This window comes from Theobroma cacao, chromosome 2 (genome assembly GCF_000208745.1).
Source record: "Theobroma cacao cultivar B97-61/B2 chromosome 2, Criollo_cocoa_genome_V2, whole genome shotgun sequence".
Classification (NCBI taxonomy): domain Eukaryota; kingdom Viridiplantae; phylum Streptophyta; class Magnoliopsida; order Malvales; family Malvaceae; genus Theobroma; species Theobroma cacao.
In genome coordinates, this window is record NC_030851.1 from 9,796,235 (window position 1) to 9,809,934 (window position 13,700).

The following is a 13,700-nucleotide window of genomic DNA, read 5'->3' on the forward strand; positions in this document are numbered from 1 at the left end:
CCCGCTAGCTTCTTCTTTCTTTTTCCTTTTTCTTTCTTTCTCCTTCTCTTTCTCTCCTTTCTCCCTGCTGGCGTCCCAACCTTATCCTCTCTCTATTCAACGGCGATCGGCTTTCTCTCTCTCTTTTTTTCACTGCTAGCCAACCACCCCCCACACAAATCAACTCTCCCTTTTCACACACTACCCAAACCCCCTGTTAAAACACTGATTTCTTTTTTAGCTTTTTTTAGTTCTTTTCTGATTGATTTTTTTGATTTTTTCTATTGTGGCTAGGGTTGCTAGACTGCTAGTAGTTTAGGATTTTTTTTTTGGATTTGATCTGTGATTTTTTTTGGGTTCGAACTTGGTTTTTCTTTGTTTTTTGATTGGTTTTTTTGGTTTTTTGGTTCTTGCTCCCCCCTCTTTTTTTTGCAGGAGGTCCTTAAAAGTTGGGTTTTCCAAAAATTTGGACAACCCGGCAATGGGGTTTTGGCACCAAAGAGTTGGTAGCTAGAGCCCCATCATTCATGGTGGTTGGGGAAGGGATGGCTGGGCATACGCCCAACCATTCCTCTATATTTTTTTTTTATATATATTATTTTATTTCATATTTTATATTTTATTATTAATTAAATTTTTTAGAGGTGTCTACATCTCCGAATGGGCTAGTGAACATTCCCACTCAAATTGAACCTAGTCCATTCGAAGCCTATAATGGGTGAGGACCAAGGTGCCTTACTAGTCCGAGCGGATGACAGCGAAGAATAGTTTGGGAACCTTTAGCCTCGTTCAAAACCGAACTCAACAAATAGAAAGCCGTGAGAAGCCATCCCATAGGCAAAACCTTACAGAACTTGTCATGAGGACTACACCCTAATTTAGGACATTTGAAGGCATAAATCTATCTTAGTAGCCTCTTTTTTTGATAAAACAAAAATAACATATGTCAAAGTGATTTTAAAAAAAAATAAAAACAAAAATTTTTTTCCTTTTACATCTTTAAAAAAAAAAGAGAGAAAGTAACAAGATTTTTTACATTCATTATTTTTAGAATACTTTTCTCTCTACTTTTACTTTAAAAATTTCAGAAGAATAGCTTTCTCTATTTTCTCCCAAAACTAAAGGATAAACATGGAAAAGAGGGAGGATTTTTTTTATGAAAAAAATATATATAAAGAAAGGAAACGAAAAAAGAGAGAGGTATTTCCTTCGAGTGAAGTCTTCTAAAAAAAAAAAAGGTCTTTAGTTCTTCTTGTCTAAAGAAAAAGAGAGAAAAACTCTTTCTCTTATAAAAATAAATGAGGAAGGTAAAAGAGAAAATGATGTTTCTTGTGAAACGAAAAAGAAAAAGAAAATGGTTCTCCATTTAAGCAACAAAAAGAGAGAACATAAAAAAAGTTTTTTTTATTTCTCTCATTTTTTTCAAAAACCACAAAAAGATAGGGATTTTAGTTTTAAATAAAATTTTCTACCTCCCACTATACATGATTTCCATTAATGTGGTCTTCCATTTCATTTCATACCATCCATGCATCAAGGCATCATAGCACTTCATGCATAGATGGAAATATCATATTTTCATCTACATGCAATCATTTCATGTTTGTTCTAATAAAGAAAAACCCTACAGTATTGTTAGTTTTGTAGGAAAGAGAATAAATCCCTTTTTGAAAATTTTTTAGTAAAGTTCCAAATTTTTTGTTTCTAATTTATTTTGGTTTGGGTCAAAAGGATTGAATGATATGGAATATCAATTGGAAGTAAGGATAAGTGCATTGGAACGCAATCAAGAAGAATTTGGACATGACCTTCGATAGATGAAAGGATAAATAGCCAAATTGATGGAAATGGTTAAACATCTCAATGAAGCCAAAGGAAAGCACCCTCAAGAATCCCCATCGTTTTAAATCAAACCACACCAAAAGTAATCACTAAATAAAAATCAATTTGTCCTTGAAAAACCCAACACATTGCTCAGTGGCTCAAGTAAAGATCAAGGTCTGGAAAAAGTTATAAAAGGGATGGATGAGCTGAATACGTAAATGATTAAGTTGAAAAGTTTCATGACCAAGATGGGATCTTCAGATGCTACACAACCCCCAAACAATGGGTTGCAACCAAGGGCATATTCTTAACCCACCACATTTCAACTTGCAAGAATCAATTTGCAGCCAAATTCATACTCTTGTCCAAGCACTTTCGACCCCCATTTCAATAGGCCTTTCAAAGCCAACCACAGACACAATTATCAATCACCCTCATTCTTAGCCTATGCACCCCTTAAAAACAATCCAGAAAGAAAAAACAATTTGACCCTACACCCCGTTACCTACAAAGAACTCTTTTATCAATTAGTTCATGATCATCTTATTGTCTCGGTGCCTTTGGAACCCTTACGACCTCCATACCCAAAGTGGTTCAATTCAGACACAAGATGTGATTATCATAGTGGAGTTATGGGACTTTCCATCGAAGATTGTGACGCCTTTAAGTATCAAGTGCAAACATTAATAGATGCCAAATGGTTCAATCCAGCATAGATGATGGGGCATGGTTGTAGGGAGCACAATTAAGTGTCAACATGAAAGAAGGATTGACTGTGCTGATTTTGTTTTTTAAAAAAAGTTTTGTTAAGACCTTAGGACATTTTAATCTTTGTTTTCTTTTGAATCTTGTAAGAATGGGTTCATGTTTGTGAAGATTTATGTTGACTTTTGAGGTCTTGTTCAACATTTTCCTAAACGTTGTTTTATAAAAAAAACCATAAAAAATTGAAAAAACAAAGTTTGTTTGAAATGTAATCATGTTGGTGCACTATTTATAATCAAGTATCTTTGTGTTTCAAATCACTCGTCATACATTTAATCACCCCATCATGCATTCAAACATCCTTCGATTTGGACACACATGCATGCATCATTCATCTTCCTTTGTTGCAAGTAGCATCACTTGACTTTACTACATTCCATGAAAGAAGAAGCAAGATTATTGTTGATTTTCACGAATAAAAGATCTCTTTTTAATTATATATTGAAAGAGCAAGATACCTAGAAAGATCTTTGGTATAACTTATTTTCATCTTGTGAAAAGAGAAAAGCTTAAGGGAGCCCACTTACAATTGGCACAATATAAAGGCTCAAGCTAGAATCATGGAAGATGAACAATCAAATTTGATAGACAAAATGGAGAAAACTCAAGGAGAGATGAGAAAACAGTTGGCAAAGCTAATAGAGATAGCGAATGCCAATGAAAAGATGGGGACTATAGAAGGATCTTTAAGTTTTCAAAGATTAAGCTAATCGTCAACACAAAGGCAAACTATGCAAATTTCGAGGGCAAATCTTTCTAATCAGGTTCCTACACTTGACTCGAATGACTTTAAGGAACAAAGAAAATTAAAAATGAACTTATCAAGACCAAAAGAAAAATTGAGAATGCAACAAAAGAATGATCTTTTAGAAGAACACTTCAAAGCCATAGAGGGAATGGATCTCTATGATTCTGTTAAGGCAAGGGAATTAAGTCTGGTGCCTAATGTGATTATCTTACCCAAGTTTAAAGTCCCGGAGTTTGAAAAGTATGATGGAACCAAATGCCCTAAGGCACATTTGATCATGTATTGCAACAAGACGGCTCTATATGCCCATGATAAGAAATAGCTCATTCGTTCTTTTCAAAATAGTTTAAAGGGAGCTACGGTTAAATGGTACTTCAAGTTGGAAAAAGATTGTATTTGCACATGGAGAGATTTGGCCAAAGCATTTTTGGGACAGTACATGCACAAGCTAGAAGCAATTCCTGATCGAATAACCCTCCAAAACATGGAAAGAAATCCGTCTGAAAGTTTCAAGGAGTATGCTTGTAGGTGGAAGAAAATAGCATCACAAGTCCAACCACCCCTTACTAGTAGAGAATTAAATTCTCTATTTATTAATACTCTTCTTCCTCATAACAAATTAGTGGGTAATGCTTATTCATATTTCGTGGATTTGGTGTTCTCCGTGGGAAAGATTGAAGATGGAATAAAAAAGGGAAGGATCGTAGACTCTCGAACAAATGATCTTGTCAAAAAAGAATATGATACTTTTGATAAAGGAGTTCAAGCAATGACTTTTGGAAAGAGAAACAAAAGGAAATTTTGTGACATAGAAGGAGATCTTATGGGCACTCATTCACACCCATCAGCATATGTCCATAATCTACCTTGACCTTTCGCTCAATCATCACTTACACAAGCTCCTCGACCTTACATGTCCACTTTAGATGACCAAGAAATTAATCTGGATTGCTTTCAAAGCAACAAGAGAAAGAAAGTCAAAGTGTATCATTCATTACCAATGTCCTACGCATAGCTTTTCCCTTTATTGGTACAAAACCATAAGATCTCCATTATTCTTGCCAAGCCTAGGAAACCTCCTTACCCAAGATGGTATAACCCAAATGTTAAATGTGATTACCATTTTGGGGTTGAAGGTCATTCCATGAAGAATTGCATTGCATTCAAGAACAAAGTTCAAGCTTTAATCAATGCAAACCCAACTAAATTCACAGAACTTGTCAACAACTATAGAAATCAGGGGTGATGGATGCAAGGCTTAGGTTTTGGAACAATTAAGTGGTATGCCAATTCGGGGGCAATTCTTGATCACTTTCCAGTCATGCACATGTTTTGAGGGCATAAACTCTTGGGAATATGGACTTTTGTCTTTCATGCAATTTGAGTTAAGCGTATGTTTAGTTTTTATCATCATAACATACTGTCATGAGTTGAATCAAGTTTGAAAATTGTTCAAATTTCTTTTAGTTCTTGTTTATTTATTTTTCTTTCTAAGAGAAAAAAAAGAAAAAAAATGAGTTCTTTGAATTTTAGCAATTTTAAAAATAAAGCCCCATACTGCTTGTTTTCAAAATCATACATGAAAAAGAAAAAAAAAGGAAAGGAAAAGGTTCTTACAAAATAAATGGTGAAAAGAATCTCGAAAGAATTGGTGGTTGCTATTTGCAAATGAACTCATCTTCAAACACTCTCAATGCCTTAATCAAGTGAATAAAGGCCATTTAAGGGCCTCAATCCAAAAGGAAGCAAAAACTCTGAAACTTCATCAATCGCATCATTTGACATTTAAGGATAATGGTTTTCGTCTAAGTAATGATCAATGTTGTGACAAGGTAAAAGTCATCATTTTCAAAAAAAAATAAAGAAAATGTTTCACTCTTGGAAAGAATCTGAATTTGGTAATTTGATGATTGTTAAGACTAGCCAGAGCTTCAAATACATCGAAACCACTCAACCTTTTTCAATTGAATCAAAAATGTGAGCTTCTCCACCCATTGTCTAAAGTTGTCCTTCATTCATACTTTGGGACAAGATGATCAGAAGAAGAAAAGTTTCTCAATACCTCCAAGATATTCGATTAGCAAAAAAACATTTGTTTCTCCCTCATCTAGAAATGCTAACATGAGTGATTTGTGAAATTGAGGTTTGAAGTGACATCTCTCGAGGTTTTGAAAGGGTTATTATCACTCAAAGTTGTTGCTTAAGCCTTCTTTTAAGTAGTTGATCAAGGAAGGACATCCTCAATGAATATTTCATTTTGGAAAATTTGAGTCAGGCTTTGAGTTGTGAAGGTATATAAAAAAAGAAAATGAAAAAGAAGAAAAAATCAGAGAACGGTGAGGAAAGTTGATAGTAACATCATGTACTTGAGACATTCAAATTTATGCCAAGCTAAAAAAAAAAAAGAAAAATCAACTTTTACTCTAAAATTCATCCCTTCTAGGGATTGCTCTTCAAGGCAAGTAACCATATTTAATATTAGAAATGGCCATGTTTCATTCTCCCATTTACAAATGAGAAATTATCCCTTTGCTACCCTTTTGAGCCTATCAAATTTTTTCTAAATGCACTTTAACCAAGGATCACCTCTCATATTGGAGGGGCAAATATGTATGAGAATCTTGTCTAAGAACATGGAGAATAAGATTTCATTTGAAGAAAGAAAACACCTTGTATGAAGAGGCAAATGCAAAAGAATTTGAGTCTTAAACCCATCCAAAAGAAAAATGAAAAGAAGATGATTAAAAAAAAAGAAAAAAAATTTGATGGAAAGACATGCTTTGAAAGATCGAAAAGACAAATGTCTCATGAGATTTTCACATGAATGATCCTTGATTGATCATCCTTAAATACATGTTTTGAGCCTTCTTATCCATTCTATCAAAGCCCCTAACCTTAACCTACATTACGTGCTTTTAAAAGTCCATTTTGATCAATTGTGGATGCTTGAATTGAAGAGCCTTATTCTAGAAAAAGGCATCGTAAAATCAAAGAGGCCTTAGCTTCTTTTTCTTTGTCAAGATTATCCATGTGAATCCATCAATTTGTTTTGGTTAGAATTTGAAATTTTTTCAAGTGCATGATGGAAAGATCAAGACAAAAAGAAAAAAAGGATAAGAAAAAAGGGGAGAAAAGAGAAAAATGAGCTTTAGGGTGAAAACTTGAAAAGGCAACCTAGAGCAATAATGGAAACTTACGACACCACTCATGATTTTGACTTATAAGAAGCACGATCGAAAGATCGTTTCAAAGCAACTAGAGTGCATTGGAGACCCTCAAAATGTCTAAGAATGTAAAATTCAAGGTCTATCATAAAATCAATGTTGAACTTTGAACCATTCTCTTCCAAAATAACCTTGCAAATTTTAAGCCTCTAAAGCTGGTCTTGACATCTATCAAAATGCCACACATCATGAGACTAAGAGAATGTCAAAATTGATTGCGATTTGAAATGAGTCTTTTTGTGAAAAGTTTGATTTTCAAAAAGTATAAATTTGAGAAAATCATGCAACATTTGTGAGCTTGTAAAAAGAAACATTGATCCTTCCTTTTCCCATAAAATAGCTAAATTTTTTTGTTTTACAAGATTTTAATTTGTTAAACCTTTCAATCCATAAAGATCAAATTGTGATTTGACCCACCCAAGTCATTTAAAATAGTAATCACTAATTTTTAAGAGATTCAAGTATCACATGTTTGTTTAGACTTTGATATTTTATTACTTTAGCACGAAAAGTGTGGAATTGATACATTCCTACTACAAGATTCAGCCATCTTTGATCATGAAAATAATTATGTGGGGAAATTTTGTTATGATTTTGTCAAAATCAAGATGTCTTTGAAAACAAAAGAAAAAGAAGAAGAAAGAGAGCCCTTACGATTTTTGTGAGAAAAATCCTTCAATCATTATGAGATAAGAAAAGCACTTTTAAAAAAGACAAATTCATTTCTAAAAAAAAAAGGTAAAAAAAAAAAGCAATGCAAGGAAGAGCTTTCACCACAAGAGGTGTGGAAGCATTGAAATCCAATTTGAATTGGTGATATTTTGTTCACATCCATTGTGGGAAAGTGATTTCAAGAATCCACATCAATATGACGAGATTAGCAAAAAGGTTCTTTGGAGGTGAAGAAATTGGCAACTACACGAGAACATTGTCAAAAGATGTGAAGCTGAGAAAAATAATCTTTTAAGTGAGGAATATATGGTGTGAAACAAAGGGAAGCAATGCATCATTTATCCATCATTCAATCATGCATACATGTCCAATCATGCACATGACCATGCATCATCAAAATTGAAAATTTTCAAACAAATGTTAAGACTGATGCAATTTTCAAGTAATAAAGTGAAGAAAGATTGGAGTTTTTCATTGAAAAAGAAGAAGGAAAGTAAAAAACCAAACATGAGAGGAGTTAAGCCCAATTTAGCTAACATCCAAAATGTTTAAGCTCAATTATATTGGCACAAAGATGATTAAGCCTAATTTAGCTAGCATCCAAGATGTTTAAGCCCAGTTATATTGGCACAAAGATGATTAAGCCCAATTTAGCTGGCATCCAAGATGTTTAAGCCTATTTATATTGGCACAAAGAGATTTGAGCCCAATTTAGCTAGCATCCAAGATATTTAAGCCCAGTTATATTGGCACAAAGAGATTTGAGCCCAATTTAGCTAGCATCTAAGATGTTTAGGCCTAGCTATGTTGACACAAAGAGATTTAAGCTCAATTTAGCTAGCATCCAAGATGTTTAAGCCTAGCTATGTTGGCACAAAGAGATTTAAGCTCAATTTACCTGGCATTCAAGATGTATAAGTCTAATTACATTGGCATGAAGGAGTTTGAGCCCAATTTAGCTTACATACAAGATGTTTAAGTCCAATTACATTAGCACAAAAAGAGTTGAAGCCCAATTTACCTGGCATCCAAGATGCATAAGTCCAATTACGTTGGCACGAAAGAGTTTAAGCCCAATTTAGCTGGTATTTAAGATGTTTAAGTCCAGTTACATTTGGCACAAAAATGTTTAAGCCAAATTTAGCTAGCATCTAAGATGTATAAGTCCAGTTACGTTGACACAAAAGGAGTTTAACCCCAATTTGTCTGGCATCCAAGATGCATAAGTCTAGTTACGTTGGCACAAAAGGAGTTTAAGCCCAATCAAACTGGCATCTAAGATGTTTAAGTCCAGTTACGTTGGCATGAGAGACTCCAAGTCAAAATTTAGTGGACACAGATATGAATTTAAAAATGATGTTGGCATTAGAAATTTTAAATCGAACCTGTTTTGAGATAAGTTGAGCGTAGATCAAGTTTAAGAATTTCAATTTTTAAATCAAACTTGTTGTGAGATAGGTCGAGCTTAGATCAAGTCTAGGAATTTTAATTTTTAAATCAAACTTATTTGGAGATAGGTCAAGCCTAGATTAAGTTTAGAAATTTCAGTTTTTAAATCAAACCTACTTTGAGATAGGTTGTGCTTAAATCAAACTTAGAAATTTCATTTTTTCTTTCTTTCTTTCTTTTTTTTTTCAAACCTAGGTCAAGCCTAGGGATTTCGTGTTATTAATCAAACTTGTTTTGTGATAGGTCAAGCCTAGATCAAATTGCTGAAATCAAACTTGCCTCAAGATGAATCGAATACGGTGTCTACGTCTTTGCACTATTCTTGATTCTCAAGAATGTACAAAAAAGGGCAATTGTAGACACCTATTCTTCAAAAATAAAAATAAATAATAATGTAATATAATAAAAACTAAAAAATAAAAAAATAAGAAATAAATTTAAAATAATAATAATAAATAAAAAAAGAGAGAATAAGGAAAGGACTGAGCGTATGCTTAACCATTCTTCCCCAGTTAAACGTGGCAGAGCATTTAATGCCTTTGGGAAAGGGAAAAATGAACCTCCGACTACCAACCCCTCTTGTGCCAGAGCCTTCACCTCTGGATTGTCCAATATTTTGGACAATCCAACTTTTAAAAGGGATTCTCAAACAAACAAAAGGGGGAGATTTTTGAAAAATCAGAAAATGTTTCAAAAAAATTTAAAAGAAAGACCCAATCTTTCATAAACAAAAAACCAGATTCAAACCACAAACAAAGATATTCCAAACCAAAAAAATCATATCCAACAACAACTAAAAATCCCATCTTCTTCAAACAAAATCCAACAATCAAAAACAAAAAAAAATCCTAAACTACCAGTAAACTACCACAACCATAATCAAAGAAAAATAAAAAATTACAACCAAACAAAAACCAAAAAAATAATAATAAAAAAAGCCAGATCTGAAAGTTGTCACATGGGTTGGTGATAGGGAAGGTGAGTTAGGGGTGTGGCTTTTAGGAGTTTGAGAGAGAGAAAAGGTGGATCGACAGCAAAGAAAAAGGAAAAAAAAAAGAGAAGAAGGAAGAGAAAGAGAAAAAGAGAAAAAAGGACACTGACGAAGAGAAAGAGAGAAAAAAAAAGAGAACAAGAAAAAGAAGAAAGNGAGAAAAGGGAGGAAGAGAAAGAGAAGGAAGGGAAAAAGAAAGAAAAAAGAGAAAGAGAAAGGAAGGGAAGAAAAAGAAAAGGAAGGAAAGAAAAAAATTATAGAAAGAGGGGAGAGGAAAGACAAAGAGAGAAAGTGAAAGGAGAAAAAAAAAAGAGGGCTTATATACCCAAGCACAGTGACGTGCTAAATGGTGCCGTTTTGGGTACCGCTTGGAATGTACAAACAAGCACCAAACGGTTTGCTTTGGGGTGCAGCAGGCTTGGGCTTTCTGTGAGCTTGCAAAACTGGGCCAACCTTAGTCCAGTAAGGTATAATTTTTCTCTTTTGTTTGGATTTGTTTTAGTTGATATTACGTCTAGCCCATCTTGTTTAATTAAAATGTATTTATTTCTCTAGGAAAAGAATATATATATATATATATATAATATGAATATTTATTTTAGTGTTAGAAAATCAAAACAGACAAAAAAATCAACCAAAAAAAATAATAATAATAATAATAATAATAAGTGAATGAGAAGGATAGGATAAAAAAAGAAGAAACATTTATATTATAATTATATTTAGATACTCGTAAATATAATAAATAAAAATACATTATGTAAATATAATTATTATAAAAAATGAAATTATTATTTTGAGTAATACGATGATAGAATTCCACTTAAAAAGGGTAAAGAGTTGCCTCCTTCAGGTGGATTTCTTAAGTGCGGAGTTCGAGATGGATTTTTACCGAAACGTCAGGATAAATCCGAATTTTATACTCCAATACCCGTTAACTCAAATAATCGTTGTTAAAAAATAATATATATTAGAAAAAAATAAATTTACATAATGTTCGAGACAGATTTTTACCAAAGCATCAGGATAAATCCAAATTCTATACTCTAATACCCATTAACTCAAATAATTATTGTAAAAATATATATATATATATTAGAAAAAATAAATTTAGATAATGTTGCATTTAAATCTAAATTAATGTAGTTAGTTAATTAGCTTAAACAAACATCACTAAATAAAGTTACTTCAACCATTAAAAAATAATTAATTGTTTATTTGATAAAATATATAGTTAAGTAAAATATATTAATCCATAATGTTAGTTAAAGAATATAGATTTAAATAGAAAGCTCTAAACCCTAAAAAATAATATATAATTAAAAATAATAATAAACAATAATAAATATATGAACAATATGATAAATCACCCTAAATTATTAAACATATTATTGCATGAATAACGAACCAACTAAATTAATAAACGCATTCATGTAGATATCATCATTTTATCCTATCATAGCATGTCACGTTTATCTTGTTAATGGGACGGGAATTTCGATGATGGAATTTCCTCGAAAAGCTCGTAGAGACGAGTTCTTCCCGACATATCCTTAGGTGAAGAAAACTTCGATACTTCACCAAAGCATTGAGATGGTCTACGAACGGTTTTCAAATAAAAGATTGCCGACCTCATCATTTAAAATTGAACAAATCATAACATCATTTTACAATTGTATCATGTGCATCTGTGAAATCGAATAAAATACTCAATCAGCTAATATAATAAAGAATTAATTAACAATCAAGGATTAAGGAAATATAGGAATAAAATCATGGGTAGGTTACGATAAGATACCTTAAGATTAAATGGTACCATTTGTGGAATGGGCGCCACGGAGGTACTAACCCTTTTTTGTGCTTAACCGCACTTTCGAACCTATTTCTAAAAATTGTAGACCAATTCTCGTTCTTTCGACGAACCTAAAATTAATTTAGGATTTTGTTGAACAAAACAAATTTATTAGATGGCCAATCACACTTAGGTAGAAAAAAGATTGGTGGCGAATCTCTAAGTTAACCACATCTAGCGGTCAGGTTTCCGGACCCGACACGTTACGACAAAAGAAAAGAAAGTAGAGAAAATATGCAAAAAATAGAAAAGAGGAGATTAAAGGCTTGGTGTGTTTTGTTACTGAGGTAGGGAGGCTATATATATAAGTAGAAAATGAAGTGAACGTTGCAACAAATCAGTGAGAAAAACCTGGTCAGCAGGTATACTTAGTCAGGTAAACGTTGCTGCAAATCAATAGACTTAGGAAAACTTGGTCAATATGGTAGAGTTTGAGTTTGATTCAATCAAAGGTTGAGAAAGTTTAAAAAAAGTTAAAGCAAAGGTACAAAAATTCACTTAGGCCTAGCCCACGTGTATACTTGCACTTAAGGGGGGACTTTGAAATTTTTCAAGACCTAACCTGATCTTGTGTGCGTACGAGCCCACTCCTTTTTCTTCTTTGCGACAAGCCCACAATAAGTTTGCTTATTTAAAACACTCACAATTTTATGTATCTCAACAATGTGAAATATTTAAAACTTATGTACTACACTATTTTTCCAACATCAATCACCCGGCAAGCCTTATATCCATTACATAGATGGTGACTTTGTCACCTTCACGGTTGTTGAATCCGCTGCAGATTTCAACCCTGTCAAAGCCAATTATCCGCGAGATGTTAAATTGTTACATCCCTTTGTACCTTAGCTGCCACCGGCACGTGTAACCAAAGATGGCATTCGCGTGATCCCCATCATACCCTTTCAAGTCTGCATTTGCATCGGGTTAACTTATTGCCATGTAGTTGGTGATGGGAAGTCGTTCATGAATTTTACGAGGTCTTGGGCATCTGTTTGTAGGTCGGGTGGTGACTTAACCTGTCTTGAAAATTCACTTCCTTTGAATAACAAAGACGTGATCAAGGATCCCAGTGGCATAGCGTTGGTTCCGTTGAAGGATTATTGGCATTGGGTATCATCCTCTAGTGAGAATTCAGGCCCTACCTATGCTATAGCAGAAGACAAGGTTCGAGCCACATTTGTGTTGGGTGGAGCCCATGCTGCGAGACTAAAGCATTTGGTCATGGGACAGTGCGGGGCGGGTGTCGAGTCAGAGCAATTGCACATATCAACATTTGTGGTGACATGTGCCTTCATATGGATTTGTTTGATGAAATCAAAAGAGAGTGCTACTAACAATTTATCACGAGATGATGATGATGATGATAAGTTTTACTACTTGCTTTTTTCATTTGATGGCCGGAACCGCTTGGAATTTTCGGTACCAACAGCATACTTTGGGAATTGTTTAAAACCGGGCATTGTTGAAGTTAAGAAAAGTGAGCTAATAGGAGAAAATGGAGTTCTTTTGGCTGCGAAAGTTATTGGAAACAAAATTAAAGAAATGGAGAGAAGTGGTTTGAGAGGTGCAGAGCATTGGATACCAACTCTCGTGGAACGAATTAAATAAAGGCGTCTTACTGCAGTTGCTGGATTGCCAAAATTCCACGTCTATGATAAGGATTTTGGGTGGGGAAGGCCTTGTAAGGTTGAGCTTACTCACATAGATAATGATGGAGCTATATCTTTGGCAGAGTGCAGGGATGAGCCAAGAGGAATTGAGATTGGGTTAGCTTTAAACAAGAATCAAATGGATGAATTCATTACTATTTTTGAGCAAAGTTTGAAGCTCCTTTGATTTGAGCTTTTATAGTTACATTTGTTCACTTTCCAACACAGCGTTGGATACTTGAATGTCAAGTGCTGTGTTTTATGACTTTATCCATGGCAAGCATATATATCATTGTACTGGAATCATGTCTTGCTAATTGCTATTTCCTAGAGAATTCTCTAGTAAAACAAATAAATAAATAAATAAATAAAATTTTTTATTATTTTTATCTCAAGTACCTAAATTTCTTTTAGGTCAAGTGTGACACTGACATTTTTTTGTCTAAAAATGAAAATCAGCAACCTTGTTGAAGAACCAACTTGGGTAGAACCAAAGGCACCATTTCCTTATTAAATCTTTCTCCTTTTAAGTAAAGATGGAAAA

At 33.6% G+C, this 13,700-nt stretch overlaps 1 pseudogene; it reads left to right on the forward strand.

Moving 5' to 3' along the window:
- Positions 1 to 13,348, forward strand: part of LOC18608613 — a 30,204-nt pseudogene extending 16,856 nt beyond the window's left edge.